The following is a 14,575-nucleotide window of genomic DNA, read 5'->3' as shown; positions in this document are numbered from 1 at the left end:
ATTTGTAAGGTTTATCTCCTGTATGGATTCTTTGATGAACTTGCAGGGTTGAGTTCTGTGTAAAAGATTTCCCACATTCATTACACTTGTAAGGTCTTTCTCCTTTATGGATCCTGTAGTGATCTTGAAGGTGTGAGGTTTTTGTAAATGATTTGCCACATTCATTACATTTGTAAGGTTTCTCTCCTGTATGGATTCTGTAGTGAACTTGAAGATTTGATTTCCATGTAAATGATTTACCACATTCATTACATTTGTAAGGCTTCTCACATGTATGTATTCTGTGGTGAACTCGCAGGTTTGCATTCTGTGTAAATGATTTGCCACATTCATTACATTTGAAAGGTTTTTCTCTTCTATGGGCCTTGTAGTGCACTTGAAGGTGTGTGTTCTGTCTGAATGATTTCCCACAATCATTACATTTGTAAGGTTTCTCTCCATTATGGATTCTGTAGTGAACTCGCAGGTTTGCTTTCTGTGTAAATGATTTGCCACATTCATCACATTTGTAAGGTTTCTCTCCTGTATGGATTCTGTAATGAACTTAAAACATAATACATATTATAAGATATTTCATGAAATATGTTATATATTTAATAATATTATTAATGTCACAATTTAATATTCTTTATTACACTATAATTTAAAACAAAATTGTGGCAACTGTCACCCATTAATTAAAAAAAGACATTCATTTTCTGAAAATGAATTATCAATATAGAAACAAATCACCTTTCCAATGACAGAATAATAGAAATGATTTTCTACAATAATTCTTTTGTGACTGAATGATAATTCAAGATTATATCATGTATTAAAAATCAGAGAGGGCCCCTGCCTGGTCCTTTTGGCTTGGGCAGATCCATAGCTGGTCTGTTCCTGTTGAGATACTGAATCCTGAGCCATCCTAGAGGAGCGACAGCACTCAGATCACCAGGTAAGAAACTCATCTCACTCCCTACACCCCAGAGTTACAACTGGGAGCCAGGGATGCTCAGGACCCACCAGCCACCCAAACCCCACCCCTCCAGAAGCCCACTTCTCTCCACCTCTGCCTGGTACTTTTGGCTGGGGCAGACACATAGCTGGTCTGTTCCTGTGGAGATAGTGAATCCTGGGCCATCCTAGAGGAGCAGCAGCACTTATAATGTCTATGGAGATTAATTAGCTAGTTAGGGACCAGAATACACCAGTTTAGTGTAGAGGAGAATGGATCAATTTGCATTTTTCTACATGCAAACAGCCAGTTGAAAGAGCACCATATGTTTAAAATGCTTTCTTTTTGTCATTGAATAGTTTTGGCTTCTTCATCAAAGATCAAGTGAACATAACTGTGTGCGTTTATTTCTGGGTCTTTATTTCTATTCTATTGATCGTTCTGATTATACAATCACCATGTGGTATTTACCACTATTGCTCTGAACTACAGCTTGAGTTCAGAGAAGGTGATTCTCCCCGAAGAAGTTATATTACTGTTGAAAACTGCTTTTCCTATCCTGAGTTTTAACATAGTATACATAATTGCTCACAAATGTTCAACATGAGTATTTCTACATGTGATAAAAAAACTTGTCACCCATTTTGCCCCTGCCTGGTCATTTTGGCTGGGGCAGACACATAGCTTGTCTGCTCCTGTGGAGATACTGAATCCTGAGCCATCCTAGAGGAACCACTGCACTCAGAGCAGCAGACACCTAGATGGTTTGCACTTGTGGAGACATCGTTTCCTGAGCCATCCAAGAGGAACCACTGTACCCAGTGCAGAAGGATTTCCAGATCCAAGAGATGGCCTGAGTCCCAGGAGTTCTTCCACCCAGGAGATTAGGATCATAAGACCACAGAGACATCTGGACTCTCAGGAGTTTTGACACAAGCAAGACAACTGGAAATAGAGACTCCAGTCAGACACAGTGAGGGCAGGTAACACTAGAGTTAACCAGATGGCAAAAAGCAAGCACAAGAACTTAATCAACAGAAACCAAAGTTACTCAGCATCATTAGTACCCAATTCTCCCACCATACAAGCCATGAACATCCCATCACACTGGAAAAGCAGGAATCAGAATTAAAATCACTTCTCATGACGATGATAGAGGATTTTAAGAAGGACACAAGTAACTCCCTTAAAGAAGTACAGGAGAGTACAAGTAAACAGGTAGAAGCCCTTAAAGATGAAACACAGAAATCCCTTAAAGAAATGCAAGAAAACACAATGAAGTAATTAAACAAAACCATTCAGGATCTGAAAACAGAAATAGAAACAATAAAGAAATCTCAAAGGGGGACAAACATGGAGATAAAAAAAACCTAGGAAAGAGATCAGGAGTGAATAGATGCAAGCATCACCAACAGAATAAAAGAGATAGAAGAGAGAATCTCCTGGAGAAGATACCATGGAAACATTGACACAACTGTCAAAGAAAATGCAAAGTGCAAAAAACTCCTAACCCAAAACATCCAGGAAATCCAGGACACAATGAGAAGATTAAACCTAAGGATAATAGGTATATATGAGAGTGAAGATTCCCAACTTAAAGGGCCAGTAAATGTCTTCAACAAAATTATTGAGGAAAACTTTCCAAACTTAAAGAACAAGATGCTCATAAACATGCAAGAAGCCTACAGAACACCAAATAGACTACAGGAGAAAAGAAATACCTCCCATCACATAATAATCAAAACATCAAATGCACAAAACAAGCAAACAAAAAATACTAAAAGCAGTAAGGGAAAATTGTCAAGTAACATATAAAGGCAGACCTATAAGAATTACAACAGACTTCTCACAAGAGACTATAAAAGCAAGAAGAGCCTGGACTGACATCATACAGACCCTAAGAGAACACAAATGCCAGCCTAGATTAATATACCCAGCAAAATTCTCAAGCACTATAGATGGTGAAACCAAGATATTCCATGACAAAACCAAGTTTGCATAATATCTACACATGAACCTAGCACTTAAAAGGATAATTGATGGAAAACGCCAACACAAGGAAGGAAACTACAAGCTAGAAAAACCAACGAAGTAATCTTCCAACAACCCCAAAAGAAGATAGCTATACAAACATAATTCTACCTCTAATAACAAAAATAACAGGAAGCCACAATCATTTTTCCTTAATATCTCTTAACATTAATGGACTCAATTCCCCAATAAAAAGACGCAGACTATCAGACTGGATACACAAACAGGACCCAAATTTTTTTCTGAATAAAGGAAATGTACCTCAGTGACAAAGACAGACACTACCACATAATAAAGGATGATAAACAATTTTCCAAGCAAATGGTCCCAAGAAACAAGCTGGAGTAGCCATTCTAATATCAAAGAAAATCGACTTTCATCAAAAGTAATCAAAAAAGATAAGGAAGGACACTTCATACACATCAAAGAAAAAATCTACCAAGGTGAACTCTCAATTCTGAACATCTATTCTCCAAATGCAAGGGCACATACATACATAAAAGAAACTTTACTAAAAATCAAAACACGCATTACATCTCACACAATAATAGTGGGGGATTTCAACACCCCACTCTCAGCAATGGACAGATCATGGAAACAGAAACTAAACTGAGACACTTTGAAATTAACAGAAGTTATGAACCAAATGGACTTAACAGACATCTATAGAACATTTCATCCTAAAACAAAATATATACCTTTTTCTCAGCACCTCATGGTACCTTCTCCAAAATAGATTATATAATTGGTCACAAAACAGGCCTCTACAGACACAAAAAGATTGAAATAATCCCTTGCATCCTATCAGATCACTATGGACTAAGGCTGGTCTTTAATAATGACAAAACCAATGGAAGACCAACACACACATGGAAACTGAACAACTCTCTACTCAATGATGACTTGGTCAAGGAAGAAATAAAGAGAGAACTAAAGACTTTTTAGAATTTAATGAAAATGAGGACACATCATACCAAAACTTGTGGGACTCTGTGAAGGCAGTGCTAGGAGGAAAACTCATAGCTCTAAGTGCCTAAAAAAATAAACTGGATAGTGCACACACTAACAACTTGATAGCACAACTAAAACCTCTAGAACAAAAAGAAGCAAATACACCCAAGAGGAGTAGAAGGCAGGAAATAATCAAACTCATGGCTGAAATCAACCAAATAGAAACAGAAAGAACAACACAAAATATCAACACAACCAGCAGCTTGGTTCTTTGAGAAAATCAACAAGATAGATAAACCCTTAGACCGAGTAACCAGAGGGCACAAGACAGTATTCAAATTAATAAAATCAGAACTGAAAAGGGAAACATAACAAAAGAAACTGGGTAAATTCAAAAAATCATCAGATCCTACTACAAAGACCTATATTCAACATAACTGGAAAGTGTGGACGAAATGGACAACTTCCTAGACAGATACCAGGTACCAAAGATAAATCAGGAGCAGATAAACCATCTAAACAGTCCCATAACCCCTAAGGAAATAGCAGCAGTCATTAAAAGTTGCCCACCAAAAAAAGCCCAGGACCAGAAATTTTTAGTGCAGAATTCTAGCAGACCTTCAAGGAAGACCCAATACCAATTCTCTTCAAACTATTCCACAAAATAGAAGCAGAAGGAACACTACCAAATTTGTTCTATGAAGCTACAATTACACTCATACCCAAACTTCACAAAGACCCAACAAAGAAAGAGAACTCCAAAACAATATCCCTTATTAACATCGATGCAAAAATACTCAATGAAATTCTAGCAAACAGAATCCAAGAACAAATCAAAATAATCATCCATCATGGTTAAGTAGGTTTTATCCCAAGAATACAGGATGGTTCAATATTTGGAAGTCCATCAATGTAATCCACTAAACAAACAAACTTAAAGAAAAAAACCACATGATCCTCTCACTAGATGCTGAGAAAGCATTTGACAAAATTCAACACCCCTTCATGATAAAAGTCTTGGAAAGATCAGGAATTCAAGGCCCATACCTAAACATAGTAAAAGCAATATACAGCAAACTAGTAGCCATCATCAAACTAAATGGAGAGAAACTTGAAGCAATCCCACTAAGATCAGGGACCAGACAAGGATGCCCACTCTCCCCCTACCTATTCAATATAGTACTGGAAGTCCTAGCCAGAGCAATTAGACAACAAATAGAAGTCAAAGGGATACAAATAGGAAAGGAAGAAGTCAAAATATCACTATTTGCAGATGAAATGATAGTATACTTAAGTGACCCCAAAACTTCCACCAGAGAACTCCTAAACCTGATAAACAACTTCAGCAAAGTGGCTGGTTATAAAATCAACTAAAACAAATGAGTAGCCTTCCTCTACATGAAAGATAATCAGACTGAAAAAGAAATAAGGGAAATGACACCCGTCACAATAGTCACAAATAATATAAAATACATTGGTGGGAATATAACCAAACAGGTGAATGACCTGTATGACAAGAACTTCAAGTCCCTGAAGAAAGAAATCAAGGAAGATCTCAGAAGATGGAAAGATCTCCCATGCTCATGGATGGGCAGAATTAATATAATAAAAATGGCCATCTTGCAAGAAGCAATATACAGATTCAATGAAATCCCCATTAAAATCCCAACTCAATTCTTCACAGTGTTAGAAAAGGAAATTCTCAAATTCATTTGGAATAATAAAAATAACAGGATAGCAGAAACTGAAGGAGGGGCCATCTGAAGGCCATTCCACCTAAGTATCCATTCCATGTGCATTCACCAAAGGTAGATGCTGATGTTGAAGTCAGGAAGTGCATGCTGATAAGAGCCTGATATAGATGTCTACTCAGGTCTTCAATAGTCTGACATATTCAGAGGAAGATCCTCACAACTAGCCTTTGAACTGATAATGGGGTTCTCAATGGAGGAGTTAGAGTGAAGACTGATGGAGCTGAAAGGGTTTGTGGCACCATGAGGAGAGCAACAATATCAACCAATCACAGCTCCCAGGGTCTAAACCACCAGCCTGGGAGCACTTAGGGAGGGATCCAGGGCTTCAGCTTCAACTGTCAATAGGACAAAACAACAACCAACAAATTGGGAAAAGATCTTTACCAACCCAATATCTGATAGAGGGCTAATATCCAATATATATAAAGAACTCAAGAAATTAGACTCAAGTCAACCAAATAATCCTATTGAAAAATGGGATATAGAGCTTAACAAAAAATTTTCAACTGAGGAAACTCGAATGGCCGAGAAGCACGTAAAGAAATGTGCAGTATCCTTAGTCATCAGGGAAAGGCAAATCAAAACAATCCTTAGATTCTATCTTACACCAGTCACAATGGCTAAGATTAAAAACTCATGTGATAGTAGATGCTGATAAGAGTGTGGAGAAAGAGGAACACTCCTCCATTGTTGGTGGGACTGCCAGATGGTGCAACCACTTTGGAAATCAGTCTGGTGGTTTATGAGAAAATTGGATATATCTTTACCTGAGGATCGAGCTATACCACTCCTGGGCATATACCCAGAAGATGATCTAACATATAACAAGGACATATGCTCAACTATGTTCATAGCAGCCTTATTTATAATAGCCAGGAGCTGGAAAGAACCCAGATGTCCTTCAACTGAGGAATGGATTCAAAAAATGTGGTACATTTACACAATGGAGTATATTACTCACCTATTAAAAACAATGAATTTGAGATATTCCTAGGTAAATGGATGGAACTAGAAAATATCAACCTGTGTGAGGTAAGCCAATCACAAAAAAAACACACATGGTATTCACTCACTGATTTTTAGATATTAGCCCAGAACCTTGAAATAATCAAGGTTCAACTCACAGGCTACATGAAGCTCAAGAAGAAGGAAGACCAATTGGGGATGATTTGGCCTTTCTTAGAAGAAACCACAAAATCCTCAAGGGAGCAAATATGGAGACAAAGTGAGGGACAGAAACTGATGGATGGGCTGTCTCAAGACCATTCCACCTGAGTATCCATCCCATGTGCATTCACCAAAGTTAGATGCTGATATGGAAGTCAGGAAGTGCATGCTGATAAGAGCCTGGTATAAATGTCTCCTTAGAGGTCTACAAGAGTCTGACATATTCAGAGGCAGATGCTCACAGCTAGCCATTGAACTGATCATGGGGTTCTCAATGGAGGAGTTAGAGTGAAGACTGTTGGAGCTGAGGGGTTTGCAGCCCCATGAGTAGAGCTGAAATATCAACCTACCAGAGCTCCCAGGGTATCAACCACCAGCCTGGGAGCACTTAGGGAGGGATCCACAGCTTTATCTATATATGTAAGGGTGGAGGGCCCTGTTGTGCATAGGTGGGAGAAGAGATCCTTGGTCTCTTGAATGCTGGATGCCCCAGTGGGTGGGAATTTGAGGATGGGGAGGTGGGAGTAGAGGAGTATGTAGGGGTACATCCACAGAGAAGCAGGAGGAGGGCTTAGGGGATAGGGGGTTCCTGGGTTGGGAAGGATGGAGTAAGGGGATAACATATGAAATATAAATAAAACATCCAATAAAAAATATCAGAGAGAATATTTAAAAGAATATAAGGAATGATATATGATAAAATCTTAAGTTCTCCATCATTCCATAAAAGCATTTGATCATCTATGGTCAAAGCGGCTTTATTCCTAAAAGCCAAAAACTGTAAATAACCTCCATGGAAAGCTTATCTGGAGTGTGGATAAAGGAAACATAATACATTTATATAACACAATAATATTCAGGTCCAAAAACAAAGAGCTCATGAATTTTGTAAGCAAACGGATAGAGCTTGATCCTTTAATCCTGTTTGAAGTAACCCAGTCACAAAATGACATGCTGGTATATATTTAGTTAAAAGTAGATGTTAGCCATAAAATACGCATACATCTTTAAGCTTCTAAGAACAAAAGGACCTACTCTTGATTAATGTGCAACCAAGGAAGCTTGAATTTCATTTAGAAAGTGGAATAAATTAGCCATAATTGGCAGATGGAGAAAAGAGAACTGGGAGAAGGGGATGGTTAAGGGACTGGGATGAAGGTTTCAAGATCATGTGTAGAAAAGGACAGGAGTGGGGGCTAGATGATTATGAAAATAAATGAAAATCTGCAACTGGGTGAGGTCAGAGATGAAGGACATCTTGAGTGTGAGAAAGTTACCAAGGATAATGGAGAAACCAACAAAACAATGGAGGGTGATCTTACTTGTGACTTGCTATATTGCTGATATGCAACCTGAAGAGACAACCTTCTCTAGCCAATCAGGAACCCCAAAAGAGTTATAGAGACACCTACATACCTAGAAATGATTCAATTAAAATTTTCTCCTGTCTACAAGAAATATAGACACTGGGGATGGAGCAGAAACTAAGGGAATATACACATTAAAAACTGGATGAAATTGACATACATCCCATGTGCAGGCATCAATGTGATACAGTGATTAAATTCAGATGATGAACTACAGCACTTAGTAAATGTATACTAATATATGTTATATATATATATATATATAACATATATAGATAGATAGATAGATAGGTATAGATATAGATAGATATAGATAGATAGATAGATAGATAGATAGATAGATAGATAGATAGATAGGTATAGATATAGATAGATAGATAGATAGATAGATAGATAGATAGATAGATAGATAGATGGATATAGAGATAGAGATAGAGATAGAGATAGAGAGATAGATATAGACATAAATATGTGATAACATTGGTCATTATTCCTATATTAAGCTTTTGGAATTTTTGTTTGTTTTTTGAAATTAACTTTTTCTGCATATTTGGGTGAATGTGATAGTGGGTTTCTGGGTGGGGGGCAAACAGTGAAAGGGGATAACATTTGAATTATAAATAAAATAGCCAATAAAATTAGTTTCATAGTGAGATCTTAAAACAACAAAAAAAAGACACTGTAAAAAGTATCCTAGGATTCTACATGGAAGAAAAAGTTGAAGAAACTTGTCATTAGTTTTAAATTGATGATCTAATAAACCTGTGCCATAAGTCCATCTACGAATGAGCTTTATTTACTTGTGAGACACTGATTAAAACTTCTCTTATATTACAGGATTGTTGTTGCTTAAAACAATCTGTTACATTTGGGTTTAATATTTATAAGCTATATAGACAACATTATTTTATGTTTCATATAAAATTAAAAAAAACTGATGAAGCTGAAAACAGTAAATTTGAAGGAAGAACTTCAAGAAAACTAACAATGCAGGTTTTCTTGCAAGTATTTAGTTAGCTTTTAAGGTTTGTGTATGTACTGTGCACTTAGAATGTCTATCAAGATTAAGTAGCTAGTTAGGGACTAGAATACAGCTGTTTAGTGGAGATAAGTACGGAACAATTTGCATTCTTCTACATGTATACAGCCAGTTGAAACAGCATCATGTGTTTAAAATGCTGTCTTTTTCCCATTGGATAGTTTTGGCTTCTTTGTCAAAGATCAAGTCAACATAAGTGTGTGCGTTCATTTCTGAGTCTTCATTTCTATTATATTGATCTATGTGATTGTACAGCCACCATGTGCGATTTATCACTATTGCTCTGAACTACAGCTTGAGTTCAGGGAAGGTGACTCCCCCAGAAGTTATTGCCACCGAACCTCCAGTGAAATCTGTGTGACAAGATTAAAATCTTGGATGCTGACTCCTGAGGCAAAGGTGCTTAAAGGAAGGCTATCTCCTGGAGAGCCGTGGCAGCCCCTGAAAAGGATATGTTCCAGATTTGTTTTTGCTATTACTGGGGGAGAGTTCTGTGCCATATTTTTGTATTGGTAATCTTTTCTTGGAAATATTTAGTTTGGAGAGCAAGATATGATTATAGGGTCTATTAGGTTGGACACTCCAGATTTGGCCATATAAGAGGCTTTAATATATTCATAGAAATGAGTTTCTAGTTTGACCTTTGGAATGAAGGATTAGATTAATCATATAGGAAAATTGCCCCAGGAATTTAGGACTTTATTGGAAAATTACAACAGCTGTTTCATTATAATATGCAGGAGTCTATGTAGGACAAGGCAATAGTTGTGTAGAGGTTAATGGAGCAGAAGTTTTTATAAAACTTTGAATTGGCCAGTGAGGGTCTCTGGGACATAATCACCCTGGTACCTTCTTTTAAGTCTATAATAAGAAAGAATTAAGGGACACTATTCAAATACTGGATGTTGGTTTGTTAGGCAACACATTGCAAAACACTGGGATAGTGTCTCTCAAGGCCTGTGGTGGTTGTCAGATACCAAAGCCTAAGAATATACTGAACTCAGACAATCCTGATATCATATTTGTAAAACCACAGTCTGATTCTTGATGGGTCTTATGAAAGGTTATTTCCAGTCTGGTGTTTAAACTGACTATGTGTGGCTGGTTATTGTACAATGATTAACTTCCTTCTTTTCTGTTTAAAAGTCTGATGCTTGCACATATGAATTACACTCAGATTCATCACCCTATTGGGTTTGTGTCTGTTTGTCACTCACTGACTCCTTGCCCTACTGTTAATGGTTCCCTGGTTCTCCCTGGGTGTGGGACCCCCAACGGGGTCAGCCTTTTACCAGTTATATTATTGTTGAAAATTGTTTTTCCTATCCTGAGCTTTCACATATTTTACAGAATTGTCCCCAAAAGTTCAGCATGAGTATTCCTACATGTGATAAATGTATTTGGCAAACTTGTTGAATATAAAATTAACTAAAAGAAATCACTAGACTTCCTCTACTTAAAGAATAAATGGGTTGAAAAAGAATATAGGGAAAGGACACATTGCACAAGAGTAACAAATAATATAAAATGTCTTAATGTCAACAAAACCAAGCAAGTGAAAGATCGGTATGGGAAGAACTTCAAGTCTCTGTAGAAAGAAATCAAAGATGACCTCAGAAGATATAGATATCCCCCATGCTCATGGATTGGGAGGATTGACCTAGTAACAATGGCCATCTTACCAAAAAATAATCAATAATCTATCAATATTTCAACTTCATACTTCACAGAGACAGAAAGAGCAATCCTCAAATTCATAAACAAGCTCCTTTGGTTACTACAAATAAAAGTACCAATAATATGACTCCTAAAGTTGTATTTCTTTCCCATTAGATCTGAGTATCACTCATATCACTCATACTTCAATGGAGAATATATATATATATATATATATATATATATATATATATATATATATTACAGTAACTGAGAGACTTTGGAGTGCTTAGTCTTAAGTAAACTTTCCTTATCACACCTTCCTATCAAGGTTCAGGGACCTATGCAGAAAATGAGACATAAGGGTTTAAAGGCCAGATTGGGTGAACAATGCTAAATAAACAGAACAAGAGCAATGCCCATGGTAACTCATTGAGAATATGACAATGTTCACAAGACCAGTAAAAGGTTGACAACACCCCAACTTTAAGAAGGATAGAGGTAGAAAGGGTCATCTGAGGTAAGAAAATCTCTGAACTACATAATCTCTTAGAGAGGGAAAATAAGTTTTATACTTTGAACATGCCTTCTGTTCAGGAAAAATTGCCAGAACAAATAAGACTTCATGTTTATTTACATTTTTTGGTATATAATATTTCCTTCCTTCTGAGAGAAGGAGAAAATGAGAGAGTGAGAGAAAAAGACAGAGTCAGAGAATTTGAGACAGAATGATCAGAGAAATCATGATATTAAGTTAGTGTGGAGAATGAAGATAGTATGCAAGAAGTTGAAAGAGAGAAAAATATGAACAAAATATATTCTATAAAATTATTAAAATGGGAATAAATCAATAATTCACTCAAACATAGAGGATCATTACTGAACATTCACATGTAACAGAAAAATTGACAGTAATTAAATTGTAAAATAGTCAGCTGCTTTATAAAATAGGCATAACATAGTACATATCAAAACATCAGTGTCCAGTTAAAATGACACAAAAATAATTTAACATTCATGTTTATACTCTTTCTTTGGTTCATTATTCTGGAATAATCTCTTAGGAATGATTTCTATTGTACAGCTTCTCTAGGCATATGTCAGGTCTAGATTTCTCCTGAGTTTAAAGTCATCACATGACATATTATTTCACTTCAGATTACCTGGTACTTTTCCTTCTGTATCCTCTCTACCAACAATCCATGGTTCTTTGTTTTGTTCAAGACAGAAGATTACATCTGGCTTTGAAACAGCAGTACCTGTACATTCAAGTAAGCACAAAGATAATCCATTGAATGTAGCTATGTACTAGCACAGGATTTTGACATGTAGGTGAGATGGAAAAAATAAAAGATAAACGAATGAATTTTCATAGTCACTCCTTTACAAAAAATTTTAGAGTCTTCACACTCAATTCTTTCTAAAATTCTGAATTTCACTGTGAAATTAACACATACAAAAAAGAAAACTGGGGCAATCAAAGTACATTCAGTTATAAAAGCAACAACATTTTTAAAAAGATATAATATTTATTGATCAACATATTAAATATAAATAAAAGATAAAGGTAAATACCATATAAGCTATAAATCAGAGAGTAATCAATAAGTATAAAAACTGAAGAGAAAGACCAATTAATAGATGATAGACTAAAATAGTCATAAGAGTTTTATATTTCCCTATTGTGATTTAGAATTTATGGAATAAAAATATTCTTACCCACAGATATAAGATTATTGTAATTCTCCAACATGACATCTCTGTACAAAGCCCTCTGAGCAGAATTCAGGCATTGCCACTCCTCCTTAGAGAACTCTATAGCCACATCCATGAAAGTCAGTAGACTCTGAAATTAAAATTAACAGTATCCCCTTGAGTCAATTGGCCAAGAAAATGTTAGTTGAGCATACAATTTTTGGTACCAATAACTAAAATACCTATTTGATAAATTTTGTCAGAGAGAAAAAAATGTGTCACTTCTCGAACAGTTCCAAATCTCAAGCAAAACTCACGCTGAGTGTGTTGACCTTTTTCGAGATCATATGTTGATCACCTAAATGATCTAATGGTGGTCACTGAAGCATCCAGGAAACAGAGAAATTTACAACAAGATTCATAACAGTACCAATAAAACACTTCTGGAATATCACTAAAAATAAATTCATAATTCTTATGTAAATGGATGGATCTAGAAATTATGCTGAATATGAGGTAACCCAATCACAAAGAAACACACATGGTATGCACCCACTGATAAGTGAATATTAGCCCAAAAGCTGGAAATACCCAAGATACAACCCAGAGTCCACATGAAGCTCATTAAGAAGGAAGACCAAAGTGTGGGTGGTTCAGTTCTTCTTAGGAGTAACAGGATACTAATGGGAGCAAATATGGAGACAAAGTGTGGACAGAAACTGAAGAAGCATCCTTCTGGAGACTGTTCCACCTGGGTATACATCTCTTGTGCAGTCATGAATTACACATGCTGATGTAAATTCCAGGAAATGCATTCTGACAGGAGCTTGATAGAGCTGTCTCCTTAGATCTCTGCCAGAACCTCACATATACAGAGGCAGATGCTCACAGCTAACCCTTGAGCTGATCATGGGGTTCCCAATGGAGAAGTTAAAGAGAAGACTGAATGAGCTGAGGGTGTTTGTGACCCAACTGGGAGAGCAAAAATACCAACCAACCAGAGCTCCCAGTGACAAAACCACTAGCCTGGGAGGGTATGGGAGGGAACCATGGCTCCAACTGTGTATATAGCACAGGATGGCCTTGTCAGACATAGGTGGGAGAGGAAGTCTCTGGTCCCATGAAGACTGGATGCCCCATTGTTGTGGAATTCGAGGACATAGATCTGGGAGTGGCTGGATGGGCAGGGACACACCCTCATAGAAACAGAAGGGGGGATGTGGTAGGGGGTTTCTGGGTGGGGGAGAAATGGTTAAAAGTGATAACTTATGAAATGTAAATATAATATCTAATAAAATACTAATTAAAAATCATAATTGTGTCAGCAAAACATGAAGAAATCTATTAAGTGAATGCAGCAGTAGGAAGGCAGAGAACTACTGCAATAGGCCCTCAGATAAATGATTCATGAAACATGGGCCTTTATTCACAGACAAATAATGACCCAAGTGACTATATTCTCATGTACACAGATCTTGTGATCAGAAAAATTTAAGTATTTTCAAATTAGTTTATCATTTATACAAGTTATACTGAAAAACTGAAGGAGACTGGAGAAATGGAAGATCTGGTTTTTTTTTTAGCTCAACAATGACATAACTTTTAAAAAGGTAATACTGAGAATCATATGAAACAAATAGTTATGTACATTTGAGTCAGAATAGTGAGGGTTTGAAAGTTCTGAAAATTAAATATTCATCTAAGAACATTCACTTTGTCCCATAACCATGTACACATTTACCTGAGAAGAAGCCATCTTTCCTTTCTCATCGAATAGGGAATGTGTCACTAAAGTTTATATTAAAATTTCAACTTCCAGAAACCGTCTTCATGTAAGGCAGCAGATTCTTCCTGTTTCTAGTAAAACTGAAGAGTAGGAAACAGGAATCAGTAGAGACCACACCCCATGCCTTGTGCCAGACGAACTATGAAGAAGTGATAAACTTCTATAGGCAGAAGAAATAAAAGATTTGCATTT

At 36.6% G+C, this 14,575-nt stretch overlaps 1 pseudogene; it reads right to left on the bottom strand.

Moving 5' to 3' along the window:
- LOC114632737 overlaps positions 1-14,353 on the bottom strand; it is a 240,737-nt pseudogene extending 226,384 nt beyond the window's left edge.
- Between the last annotated feature and the right edge of the window lie 222 nt (positions 14,354-14,575).

Source organism: Grammomys surdaster, unplaced genomic scaffold, assembly GCF_004785775.1.
Source record: "Grammomys surdaster isolate TR1022 unplaced genomic scaffold, NIH_TR_1.0 412, whole genome shotgun sequence".
Classification (NCBI taxonomy): domain Eukaryota; kingdom Metazoa; phylum Chordata; class Mammalia; order Rodentia; family Muridae; genus Grammomys; species Grammomys surdaster.
This window is presented reverse-complemented; position numbering and strand designations above follow the sequence as displayed.